Genomic DNA, 13,845 nt, shown 5'->3' with positions numbered 1-13,845 from the left:
GACTCTCCATTCCTGGACTCCAGGTGATGGAGTCAACTGCCCTGGAGGTGTTCAAGGAGAGATTGGACATGGCAGTTTATCCATGATCTGCTTTTAGGGCGGTGTTTGGTCATAGGCTGGACTCAATTAGCTTAAAAGTCTTTCCCTAATTGGTTCTGTGATTCTGTGGGGCACTCTGAGGTGTCTGACAGGATGATGGGTGAGCATCCCCTCCCCAGGAACAATGCCATAGACAGATCAAACACTCAGTGCGATGGGGCCAGGGTCATTATGCAACAGAGGGTGGCTGTGACTCTTTAGATGGTGAGGGCTGACATTGTGCTATGCCTTTTCATCATGGAAAAGCCACTGGGCTCCAAAGCCCTGGTCCACTGGGAGGCTCAGTGTCTGTGTTTAAAACAGCTTCTGCTCTGACATCAGTGCATCCCACCTCCGCAGAGTCTGTGGCCAGCCAGCTGGGAAGCTGGATAGTTGAGCCACACATGCCCTGTGTGGCTCAGCTATCACGTCTCCTTCCAAAGTGGGGGTGCCTTTGGGCTTTTGCCTTGTGAGTCTCCCCCTTGATCTTTCCAGCATCCCTGTATGGGCTAGACTGGTAACAAGGTGGCTCCTGGTTGTAGGAGCTGTCTGGACCCAGTGACCTGGATCTTGTCCTGAGAAATCTGCCTGTCTTGAGGAGAAAACCCACATCTTGATGCTGTCAAATTAGTGCAGAACATGGGGACAACATCCTGGCTGCACACCTGTCCATAGACTGAGGGGGGAAGCATCTGGTTGTGCAGGTGCTGCAGCTCGTGGGTGGAGCTGAGCGCTGCTGTGAAGGGCTGAGGCTGTAAAGATGTTTGTCCTTTTGTAACCTCTGTGTGCCCCCTTGCTGAGGGAGCGTTTGGAAAGGGCGCTCTCACTTCACAGGCGCTCAGTTCATCTCCTCCTTGTGGTTTGATCACAGCATTGGTCTCTCTGTCCTGCCTGGGCTCCTTGGCTCTGCCGAGTCCCTGGCAGGGTATGTGCAGCCCCCTGGGCTCCTATTTCCCACCATGGCCTGTCCGTGGAGCGGCTGAGTCATCGCGGTACTGACCCAGCACGTACTGCGGCCCGTCTGTTCCGCTCTGTGCTCTTCGGTGGCCCCGTCCCCGTGCCGGGGGGGCTGCGTGTCCCGCGCCGTGCCCATGCCCTGGCCTTGCAAATGCTTTTTGTTCTGGCTTTTCATCGCCGGCAGCGCTGGAGGCCCCGGGCTGGGGGAGCTGGTGCTGGCCGTCCCCGTGCTCACAAATGATCTGCTTGGTGTGCAGCCTGCCCGGGGACAAACAAGGGCTCCGGGCCAGGGGCTGGCTGCGGCCCCGCTGGGCAGGAGCGGGGTCAGGGCAGAGCGCAGCCTCCCCTCCTTGGGGGGCAGAGGGTGTTTTAACCAAAACTGCGGCTCCTTCGCAGCCCGTCTCCCTTGCTGGCACATCCGCACCCTTTTACAGACACGCCGGGAAAGTGCAGGGAGGGGTGGCAGGAATAATTAAAGGTACGAAGCCGTTTCCATAGATGGAACAATTACATAAACTGGCTCTCTTCCGTCTGGGGGAAGAGATGACTGAGGGAGGCATGATGGGGAATAATAAAATCCTGTGTGGTGGGGGGAAGGAAGGTGAGCAGGGAAGGGTTGCTTGAGTTCCTGTAATTGGGCATCTTGTGTCAAATTATGCAGTGACATTTCAGGACATGAAGACATTTCCTGAAGCAGTTTGGGATTAACCTGTGGAAATGGTGGCCTTAGGTGAAGTGGTAGAGGGAAGATGTAGGAAAATTGTTTGGGATGAAAAGGCAGTTGAGCAAATTCCTGGAAAGAGAAATCCACGAGGGCTGATGAGCCCACTGATGTTGGTTCTGGTACAGGAAATCCCCAGCCTAGAGGCGTGAGCAGCACGCTGTGTTCACCTGGAGCTTCAGCTGTTCCTGGTACTTTGTGCCTCACTTCCAGAGGTGATGAGGAGGTGGGAAACCACACTCTGGGCTGTTTACCTGTTAAAACATCATTACCTGATGTCTGAAGGTTGGAGCAGAGGAGAAGGCCACTTACCTCTGCAACCGCCTATCCGAGTGCCGTGCCACTGCAAGAAAGACCTTTCCCAGGTTGCTTCCACCTCCTTCTGGATCTGGATCTCCCCATGGCTGAGCAGATGGGGCAGGAGCAAGGCACTGGCTCCTTGCTGCACTGCTCCCTTGTCCTGCTCAGAATCCCCTGCTCAGTGTAGCGCAGGGAAGTCTCCAGTGTCTGTGGCTGGGTGAGCTGGGGAGATGCATCTGAGGACACTGGGCTTGGCAGCAGCAGGGTTTGCGCTCTGTTCTCCTCGGCAAGAGCAGCGCCCACGCATTTGGTGCTGTCTCTCCTTCTTGCCTGTTCCCATCCTCAGAGGTGTCGCCCGCCTTTTCCAGCACCCTGAGCTGCAGCAGGAGGAAAAGGCTGCAAGGGAAAAAAATCCATGCTCAGTTTTATGGGGTTTTTTTAATGGTGGGATTAATGCTCCATACCCTGCCTGCTGCTGTCCTGGCTGTGGTCTGTGCTTGGTGCATCTCTAAGGAGATGCTGGTGGATCACCCTCCAGGACAGGCTGGGCTCTTATGTCCTACAGAAGCTGCTGTCCATACAGGGGAACCCTGTCCAGGAGACCTGGTAACTGGCATCCTTGGGATTCATCCAGCCTCTGGCTTGTCCTCTGAGGAAACCACCAGCTCTCACCAGTTCCCAGTCACTCTGGTTGTGTTGGTAGCCTCAGCTTGTGGTGGGGCTTGTGTCTGCCCAGCTCTGAGCATGGGGTAAAACAGATGGGAATGGTCCCCAGCAGTCTCGTGCTGCAAGCAGGATCATCCACAAGGTCAGCGTGTGCTGCTTAGGGCGTTATTATCCAGGCTCACATTGCAAACCACCAAGGACAGTCATTACAGCACTAGAAGAGCTTGTTCCAGCAGCACCTTCCGTGTGCTTGTGCTGCTGTGTGTCAGAGCCTGACTGGCCTCCCAGGGCGTGCAGAGGAAGGGGGTGGGAGCTGCTCTCAGCCATAATGATGGTGTTCGGTTCGTCCTCCCCGGCTGGGCTGAGGATGAGGATGGTGGCCGCTGTCTCTCCCCTGCCAGCGCCGCCGGCGGCAGCCGAGCCGGCCGCTCCGCTCGGCACTCCGCACCTGCGGGGGCGGCATAATGAGCCATGTCCTTGTCTCAACCTGCCGCTTCCTCTCCCGGCAGCGTCTGTGCTGCCAGCTGGGTTATTTTTTCTTTTTCATAATTTTTTTTCTTCTTCTTCTTTTTTTCTCCTTTCTTTTTTGCCTTCCCACCGCTATTCTTGAGTGGTTCTCAGCCGGTAGTTGGCAGGCAGCCCTTGCTGGAGACCATCTCCCGGGCTGACCTTTGCCAGCCCCCTCGGATGAGCGCAGCGGGGCTCTCCTGCCGCCCCCGTTAGGTGCGCGGGGGAGATGCGAGCGGCTCTGAGTGGCAGCGTGTGGGAGGACTGGGTCTTCTCCAGTCGCTTGCTATCCCCACCTGTGCTCATGCTCTGCTGGAGGGGCCAGATCCTGAAGGCAGGAGTGAGTGGGAGGAAAGGGCAGCATGGGGGATGCTGCAGTGCTTTTTCTGTGGTAGAGCCTGGGAATAAGGAAGGTTCCACTCAGCAGATCCTGCCTTTGGACACCTTGGTTTGTCCTGACCAAGCCTGTTGTCCCCCTCACTGAACCACCAACGCAAAGGTCTAAACTGGGCATGCAGATTATGTGGGCAGGGAAAGCCCCCCCTGGAGCCGCTTCTGCCAGCCATGTATCTAAGCAGTTGGAAGAGGGAAGGCAGTGTCCTCACCCTAGCTTGGTATGCTGGAATGTGGCAATTTGTCCCAAGTTGCTGTGGGAATCATCAGCAGGCATGGGACTAGAATCCGGAGTGTCCTGACTCTGGTTGTGATGCTACCCAGCGAGGCAGGATGATAGTAAATGAGAGCCAGCAGCAGCCCCACCGCCCCGTCATCCTTCTTGCCACTCACCCCTGACCTCCACATCTCCCTGGGAGGAAGGCCAGCTGTGCCAGGGATCCCAAATAGCGTCAGTCACCCCTGGGGACCCATCTGCACGTGGAGGACGCCTGCTGAAGTTTGGGTTGGCTCTGTTTCAGCTTCCAGCCTTTGCCCTGCTTTCGTCAGCAAAGTTGTCCTGCAGCGCTCCGTTCCTCCTGGGCATGTCTCTCCCAAGTTACATTTTGGCCCAGCTATTTACTTGGTTTCTCCTGGGAATGTCTTTCTCTCTCTAAGTTACATTTTGACCAAATTGTTTCTGCTGTGTTTGGGTGTCAAGCGCACTCAGCTGCTCTAGTCTGTTCAGCCACTCTGTCATTTTGGAAATTTTGGACCTGAAACATTCTTTCTAGGACAGGGGTGTCCCCAGGTGCTTCCAGCAGAGATGCTGTCCCTGAAAGTCACAGCTGGAGGTGGGTAGCTTCTCCAGCCTGAAGCACAGGTTGGAGACAAACCCTGCTCCGTCTACTGGAAGTGTGTCCATCTGATGCCTTCCCATTGCAGATCTGCCTGGCATCTAATTCGTGACATGCCAGATGAGCTGTGAGGAATTCATTGGGACAGCAAGTGGTGCCCAGCTGACTGCTGTAGCAATCTTCATATCTCTGTGGGGCTACCAAATGTGTGACCTCCAGAATAAAAATAAAAATATCACAGGGATTGTCTGCAAGGAGAGTTTCCTGAAAGAACAAGCTAGGTTGCCTTTATTTTGGTCTTGGCTGTTCTCCATTTCCCACCAAACCTCCTTCCGTGTGTCTGCCCTGGCCCCATGGCAGGTGATGCTCAGAGGGATGCAGGTAATGTTTTTTGAGGGCAGAAGATTCTGCTGGTGCTGAAGTGGTTTGGTTCCCTGTCTACCCATGGCCTGTAACTACAATTTCTGATTTTGCTGCTTCCTTAGTATCCCATCTTCTTATCAATAGTGGGCAGGTAAAATTCTAACCCTGTGCAGAGGAGAAAGGACAGGGTTAAGATATCCAAGCACCCCACATTTAGGAGTGCTAGAGGATGCTGAGGTGGCCCTCTCTTGTCTTCAAAAGTAAAAGCAGACATATGGAGCTGCCCGACTCTGGGCATCTTGACTTGGTCTCATGGGATTTTGTGCCTCTCAGCCCTTGGATTTGCTGTGTGGCATTTTGCTTGTCATGTGATGGCTCTGCAGATCTCCAGGTCGCTGTCTGCTCCTGGCAGGAACAGTCTTGCCTAGAGCTTTGCATCAGGAACCCAATACAGCAGCCAGTCTTGATGCTGAAATGGGAGGGGATGCAGTAGTGAGTGAGCTGATGATCCTGGCAGGGGCTGGCTGAGCATCTAATGGTCTGGCTGGAGGCTGTAGCAAGGAGGCTTTTCCTCTCTGCCTGTTTCTTGCTTGGAGACAGAGGATGGGCAGGTGGGGCAGGGTGTGGAGGCAGTGTATGAAGTGGGGAGTGGTTAACAATGTGCTATAGGTCACCATCTGCAAGTCAAGTAGCTTTCTCATGTCCCTCTGATTCAGAGGGTAGTCTTTTGGGGTTTCAGTTGGATCTGGTCTCCCTGGGTGCCTGTCATGAGGTATCTGAGCACAGTCATCCTCTCCTGCCTGGCAGACATGTCTGTAGTTGCTGCTCTCTACATGCGTTTTTCCTTGATGCATTGCTCTGCTCCATGGGGAAAGGAGATTGGTCCTGTCCAGGTGGCCTTGAAGCTGTCCACTAACTTCTACACTTTCTCCAGCTTGGAATGGGGCTCCTGCTCATCACTTCCATCACTCAGGTTTGGTGGCAGAGCCTGGAGCTGTGCTTGTCCCCCTTTGGAACACAGACGTGAGAGGACATCCCGAGAACAGAGCAAGTCCTGCATTCTGCTCTCAGCCCAGGCCAAAGGACAGGACAGGGGTTTGGCCCTTCCCCGGCACCCACCAGTGCTTCCCAGAAGCCCTGTGAAGTGGGACTCCAGAGAGCCCAAGGAGGCCAAATCCCTGGGGATGCAAAGGTGTCTGGAAGCCCTGCACAGCTGACCCGGTGTGTGGCCCACATGTGAAACACTGGGGCTCTCTTCCCAATGCCATATCCTATTTCCCATGGCGAGAACTGCAGAGAGGATTCAGCCTGGCACATGGTGCCAGACCCCAAGATAAAGCCAATGCATCCAAAAATCAAGTACATTCAGAGAAAATACATCCAGGCCTGGCCAGGGATGGTGGTGAGTGAAAGGGAGACTTTGCAGCCCCTCATTTCCGATTTGCTGGGAGAGAAATAATGGAGAGGGAAAAGTTACAGTGCTGTGTAATTACGGAGTAAATGAGGAGAGCAGCAGCGTCTCCACATGAGAACAGGATAGAAGAATTAATGCTTCAGAAAATCAGTCCCAAACTGATTGCCTGCTTTGTTTCAACTTTCAGTAAGGGCAGTGTCACTGAAAGTACAGCCCAGAGGATGGGGAGTGGGAGGGAGGCGGAGAGGAAAAATTGCTGCTGCTGGAAAGGAACAAAACCACAGAAGGTTCAATGTACTGGCCCGGGGAGAGGGGCTGAGTTGCACCAAGGGGAGCCGGGATTGCTGCCATACAGTGATGGTGGCAGGTTTCTTCTTTGGCAAACCACCTTCTTATAAAGTGTCACTCAAGCTGGCATGGCACTGAATGACCTGCGTTTGTGCAGGAGGAGGGTTCAATAAGGGACACAGCAGGCTAAGTTAGGACAAACCAGCAGTCTGAGCACATACAAGTCCCTGTGTCTGGTCTCAAATTCTAGATAAGTTTGAGGAAAAATATGAATACTCAAAGTGAAATGGGAAGAGCAGTCATTGAGGGAGTGGGCAGGGACAGGGCATGCAGTAGGTGCTGGTGCTTGTGCTTCCTTGGGGCATGCAGGGTCTGAATCCCTGTGTCTCTCTGAGGTGGGCAGCAGTACCCACTGCAGGAAATGTTTCCTGTCCAGGACAGATGTTGGCACACGTCTGTGCAATTACAGGGGGGAACTGAGCTGGGTACCTGTCCTGCAGGTCCTGAGGCACCTGTGGGTGCATAAGTGTCCATCACTCCTGTATGTGAGAGGGAGAAGAGGACTGGGGATGTGTCATGACAACTGAGCATCAGGATCTGTGACCTGGCTCTGGGGTGGGAAAGGGTCTCATTCCAGGGCACGGTGACGTGCTTACGGATGCCACACAGACTGTGGTGGCTGCCACCGCTGCACTGCAGGTTGGTGCTGCTGAGCAAGTGCGAGGGAGGTGGAGATGGGATGTTTTCTTGGGCACCTCAAGGGACTCGAAGTTATTCTAGGAAAAGTAATGAGCTGAATCTGCTCCAACTCCCAGCTTGGTGCGGTGGCTTGTCCCACACTCATCTGGAGTTACGTGAGGACATGCCAGCAGAGCAGGGTTGTGCTGAGGCACAGGCAGGCATGGCTGTGCCCCACTGCTGCCTGGCCTGTGTGTGTGCCCTGTGTGTGCTGGGTCAGCAGAGCATCATGGAGTGTGTCAGGCGTGTGCACACTCATGTGGGCACAGACTGCGTGTGCCAGGGGTTGCACACTGGTGTGTGCTGTGACTCCTGTGGCACCTGTGAGCCTGTGCATCCTGGGGAGTGTGTGCTGTGTGACAACCCCAGGTCTGACCTTTCAGCTCAGTAATGGAGGTTTCTGTCCATGCCCATCCTATGTAGATGTGTCAGTGGGCATTCACACACCCACCTTGCACGTATATAACATCCATGTCATGCATCTGCCAGACTCTGCACAGCTTCTGCTGGGTCCATCTCAGGCCTTTTGGGGTAGAGTGACCTGTGTGGCCATGGTGAGGGTTTTTGCTACAGTAGCATCCCTGTCTCCCTTGAACTGTTGGGACAAATGTGGCTGGGAATGCTTTTATGTGTGCTAAGTAGGTAGGTACTGTGTGAGAGTTTCTGGATTTGGGACCAAAAATTGATGATATTGATATGGTCCCATATTCCCTGGGGCATTTCCCCCCTTCAGGGAATATGAGACCCTCCCCATCATGCCATGAATCTGCCCCACTCAGGGTTGCCCTCCTGCAGAGCTGGGGTTCTGGCAGGACATGCACAGGTGCAGAATATACTTCAGTTTGGAGAGGGGGGTGAAGAAGTTGGCTCGGGGGTGGGGATGGGCTGGGGCGGGGGGGGGGTTGCCGGAATTCCTGGAGGGCTTAGGGATGGCCGCACGTGTCTGCCACACATGTCTGCCTGCGCGTATGTTTGCATGTACGGGCAAAGCTTCCGGAGAGGGTGAATGAATGAGGCAATTCACTATTTCAGCTCTGGCTCTGGCGAGGCTTTTCCTTTAGAGGCAGGCGTGTGCCGGCGTGTGGGCTCCTGCCTGCGTATGTGCGTGGGTTCCTGCCTGCGTGTGCAGGTGGGCATGGAGGGGGCTTCGGGAGATGTTTGCCACGTCAGGGAATTCACGGCGGGGGCTGCCGTGCGCCCCCGCAGCTCTCGCTGCCTTGTCTGCATAGCGCAGGGTTGTGTAACTTCCGATGCCCCACCGGATCTCCTTACCCGGCAGAGTGGGATGCTTGGGCTGCCCTCCCTGCCTGCCGCCGCGGAGACTTCCCCTCATCCAAATGGGATGAGGAGGGCAGTCCTAATGTCCCATGCGCCTCTCCTCCCCACCGCAGGGGTGTCCCTGAACAGCAAGAGGGACTGGCTGTAGGGGAAATGCCAAAAAAGACGGGAACCCTCTTCTCAGGTCTTACAGATTTGTGCCCCTCAAACCCAGTGTTTGCTCTGGAAGTGAGAAGGGGGGGCATGGTTCTACCCCCGTAGGGACCCACGAAGGGCATCTGCCTGCTGCCGTGGCTCCCTGTGTGCCGGGACTGTGAGACTTCGGCTGAGACCCAGCAACTCATCTCATACAGTGCTGGGCAACGGGGAGGGGACATGGACAAGGGAAATGAGGCTGGCAGGGCTCCTCATGTCTGGTGCCCAGAGCCCTTTTGAGGTATCCAAGGGAAACGGGGCAGCTTTGTTGCTCTGGGAAGCAGAAAAGGGGATCTGCCTGACATTTTTATCTCTCTACCACAGCGTTGCCATGCCAGTACTATCATTTCCATGCCAGTACAGCTGTTTCTATGCTGGTACTGCTGTTGCCAGGCTACAGCGAGGGTGTTGGAAGAGGACATCAGGTTGCTTCGAAGATGAGAAGATGGGAGATGAAACCAGGGTGATACCATGGCTTCTGAATCCCACCTTGCTGCCCACCTAGGGACATAGACCATCTCAGAGGGTGCTGGGCAGTGACAGAGTTGTTGCTGCCAGTGGAAGTTAGAGTGATGGGTGAAGGTCCCTAGGGCTGGGTCCTGACAGGTCACTGGCCTTGTGATGCTCACCTGACATTGCCAGGTGCTCCCCTGGCATTGCTCTCTGCTAACCTGGCATTGCTCTCTGCTCCCTGATATTGCCTGCTTCTCCCCTGGTATTGCCTGGTGCTCCCACAGCATTGCCCAGTGTTCTGAGCCCCATTGCCCTGGCATTGCCCAGTGCTCCCCTGGCATTGCCCAGTGCTCCCTCTGGCATGACAGCATGACCTGACAGCAGCCTGGTATGTGCATTATGGTATTTTAGCCACCAAATTTATAAAGTCATCAAATAAAGAAGCAAGGATTATTTGACAAGCCCTGTTGAATACATGGACATGAAGTCATGCTGGGTTATAGCTTCTTCCTTAATTTCATTTCCTGCGCCATTCCTGGGGTGTGGTCCTGCTCTTGTAGCCTATTATGGTCAGCTGATGGGACTCCTGGTTGTGTCGGGGACTTTCTGACCTAAAAATAATGTTCCCTAGCAAATCCTCCTGGGCTGAATGGTCTGGAGGGCACAAATGTCATTTGAGTGTGTTCCCCATGCATGGCACAGCCTGCAGGCTCCCACAGCTTCACGTGCCAGCTAGGTTGGGATGTTTGTATGACAGTTATGCTGCAAAAATCTTTTCCAAGTGGGTAGCAGGGTGGAACCTTCTGGTGAATGAGGGAGGGTGGTCCAATCAAAGTATCAGCTTTAGTTGTGGCTCTGAGTACTTCACTTGCTCTTGGTCCTGATGCCAGCTCTCAAGCACTAGATGACCCTACAAAATAGATTTGGTACCTTTTGGCTTTGGGAATAGCTTATTTGGTGAGGTCTCTTCCTTCCTGGGAGAAGGGATTGGTCCCAGAGGATGATGAGCCCCCTTTTTTTTGCATCCTCTTCTCCTTCCTTTGATTTTTGTTGTGTGCCAGGTGGTTACATGAGAGCACAGCTGTGGGCTGGGGCTCAGAACAGATGCCATGGAGTGGGACCATGTCTCCACCCTGTGGGACCCACCCTGTACAGGCAGCAGCTGCATGTTATCCTGTGTGTGGGAGATGCTGTCTGTCCTGCAGTGCTGATGCTTGGTCTCCAGGCCTGGCTGCGGGGCTGGAGCCAGGGCAGGACACTCCCTTGGCTGAAAGTATTTCCAGCACAAAAGTGAGCCAGCAGCTTCCCGTTCCCCAGCTCTTGTGCTGTTTCTCACCAGTACTTGGTGTCCCTCAGGCAGGGAGGGGGAGCACTGCCAGAGCATCCCACCTAGCTTCCACCTTCCCTCCACCCATCTCCCAGCCCCCATCCCTCCACCCCCATGCTCCAGCCTAAATAATTCCTCCTCTGCCTGGCGGTGTGCAGACTGCTCTCCTGTCCTTCCCTTAGTCATCACTCTGCCAAGAAAGACAGATATAGTTTTGTGCGGCTCCTCGCGGATCAGTCACTACGGCCCCCGGATCATTTTCCTGCTGGGTCACGGGGTTCTCCATGGTGAACACAAAGTACCTCCCCCTTTATTACTCCCATCCTTACTGCCAGAGCCCCAGGCCCCACTCCTGGAGAGTGAACGGCCCAATTGATGCTGCGTAGGTTGGCAGATACCCCAGATGGAACTCTGTGTCCCCAGTCGTCTGAGGGCTGGGTGCCTCTGCCAGTGCCAAGCACAGTGCTCATTTTCTGGAGTGGCTCAGATCCAAATCCCTGCTTTCCAGGTTCTCTGGCTGACTTCCTCTTTCCCTGGCCAGCAGGGTACGTCTTGGCCCCATTGAGCTCCCACATTAGATGCTTTCATGTCAGTGTTCCATGACTTGAGGGTAAGCTGAGACAACTATGTGTGCTGTCTCATGTGTCCAGGGGCACATCCGACATGAAGAGGGGATAGTGGGGTGCACAGCACACATATGGTGTGAGAAGGAGTGCTGGGGCACACAGGGACAGGCATGGCACTGCCTGCTGTGCTATCCAGAGGGGCCATCAGCAGCTGCTCCAGTGTCAACTGCAGCACTGTGAGAAGGCAGGTCCTGCCCTTCACTGAATCCCAAATAATTTCACTGCCTGCTTCATTTGGTACCCAATGGCCCTGACCACACCAGCCCTGTTGTTTGGTAGCAGCTGTTTAGGGGACTATGGGATACAGAGAGCAACATGGGAACCCAGGGCTGGGGCCAACTCCCAGTCCCACTGCAATGCCAGGGCAGTAGGATCAGGGAGACGAGGAGTCAGGCAGCCAGTGCTGTTAGTGCATTGCTCCGGCATGGCCTTGCTCCGAGGCAGGAGAGGACCTGGACACTCTGCCTGAGTGCTGTGTGGGTTGTCAGGATGAGTCACAGCAACGCTGCTGTGGGAACAAGATGCTTGCCATGCCCGGCTCTGCGCTGTGCCCCCCCATCCCAGGGCCTCCTCTGCACCCTTTGCACCACGCAGACCCCCCTGTCCCCCCCGCGCAGCCGCGCTGTGCAGGGGAAAGTGGGAGAGACTGTGCTGGGAACAGGAGGGAGTGTCTGGCAGCCCTGCACTCTGCCAGGGCCACCAAGCCAGCAGTGTGAGGGTGGCGGGAGCTGGTGGCACAGTGTGCAGCTTGGAAACCATGCACAGGCCCTGTGTGGGCTCCTGTGGCTGGGATAGCTCATGTGCATTTCCTCGGAGAGGAGCACACCGTTCCCATGTCGGAGTGCCTGTGGGGTTGTGTCCTGTTGGGGCAGCTCATCCAACAGCTGGCAGTGGGCTGGGTACATGGGTAGGTGCTGGGGAGGGGATGTAATTTCCCCACTCAGGTGCCCTGTGGCTCCCTCCAGACTGCCCTGTGGATCTGAGCAGAATGTGACTGGTCCCAGCAGGTGCTGGTGGGTGTCACCGTCCTTACCCGTGCCACCACACCTAGTGCAAGGCTTTATTTCCGTCGCTTGAACAGCCTTCCCAGCCAGGTTGCAGTGCCGGGTGCAGTGCCCTGCGGCTATTTGGCTATTTCGTGGGTGCGGTAGCTATTTAGGGGGTGCTATTTGGCTGTTTGGGGGGTGCAGTGGCTATTTGGGGGGTGCAGTGGCTATTTGGGGGGTGCTATTTGGGGGGTGCAGTGGCTATTTGGGGGGTGCTATTTGGGGGGTGCAGTGGCTATTTGGGGGGTGCAGTGGCTATCTGGGGGGTGCTATTTGGCTATTTGGGGGATGCAGTGGCTGTTTGGGGGGTGCTATTTGGCTATTTGGGGGGTGCAGTGGCTATCTGGAGGGTGCTATTTGGCTATTTGGGGGGTGCAGTGGCTATTTGGGGGGTGCAGTGGCTATTTAGGGGGTGCTATTTGGCTGTTTGGGGGGTGCAGTGGCTATTTGGGGGGTGCTATTTGGCTATTTGGGGGGTGCAGCGGCTCTGTGCAAAGGAGGTGTTGCAATTCATGGGGAAGGGCTGTTAGACCCGAGGGAGCCCTGAGTTAATCCCTCTTCTCCAAGGCCCAGGGTCTCCGAGCTCCAGGGGGCTGCGGAGAATGGAGACCGTCCCTGCAGGAGCGTGGGGCTGCCCTGGCTCCGTCCCAGCTCCCCGGGAAGCAGGTGTGGCCCTCCATTCACCAGCACGGGCACATAACCAGGGAGGAGGAAGGTGCTATGAGGCAGAGGCAGGAGTCAGAGCTGGGTTTGGCGCAGGAGGGGAAGGGGGTCACAAGCCAGCCTACACAATTATTTCGGGGTATTGAAACGAGTCCCTGCGTCCCCCCTCCCTCCATCCCCGCATTCCTGCTCCATGCGTGCTTCTTGCGGGTTCCCAAGTGGCACCGCCGGCTCCCGGCGTGGAGCAGGGGCGACACCGCGTGGTCACCGCTCTGCGGCGGGGGACAAGCACGCTTCTTACGGCCCCTCCTTGCACCTCTCCGCAGCCCACCCACTCCCAGCCCTCCTTCAAGTGTCCCCAGAGGGCCCTGGTGTCCCTAGGGACCCCGATTTGGGGTAAGGGGATCACTTATGGGTAATCCAGTTTCCTCATCGCAATTCTGTTCTCCCAAATCCTCTCAGCTTCCCCATGTTGTTTTCTGGCTCGTATCTGCAGTGATGTTGCTAAATGGGGACATCATTTATCCCTGTTCTGCATGGTCACTCCTGCTCTGGCCTGGGAGGGGAAGGATATTTGGGGCCACCACGGTGTCACTGCCTCCACGGGCTGCGGCTTTGCTGTCGCTGTCACATGCTGCCCAGAGAATCCTCTTTTCTTGCCAGTGGTCTCTGACTGGTCCAATGGTGGGATGAGGCTCTGACCTCTTGCCCTGGTGATAGTCAGTGCCAGGGCTCATAGTGATGCTGTCCAGTGAGTCCCTCTGGTCATCTTTCTCCCCTCTATGCCAGCACAGCTCTCCTGATGATTGTCTGGCTTGGGCTCATTGTGGTCACTCCCCCTCTGGGACACACCAGACCTGGGGGCATCTGGCTGAGTCCAGGGGAGCTGCAGGGATGTGCAGAGGTGTCCAGGCTCAGAGGAGGGGCTATCCTGCCCCCTGGGGTGCAAAACCAAGTCCTCCCCACTAACAGAGTTGTTTTTAGGGGGTGGCAGCC

This window comes from Melospiza melodia, chromosome Z (genome assembly GCF_035770615.1).
Source record: "Melospiza melodia melodia isolate bMelMel2 chromosome Z, bMelMel2.pri, whole genome shotgun sequence".
Classification (NCBI taxonomy): Eukaryota; Metazoa; Chordata; class Aves; order Passeriformes; family Passerellidae; genus Melospiza; species Melospiza melodia.
This window is presented reverse-complemented; position numbering follows the sequence as displayed.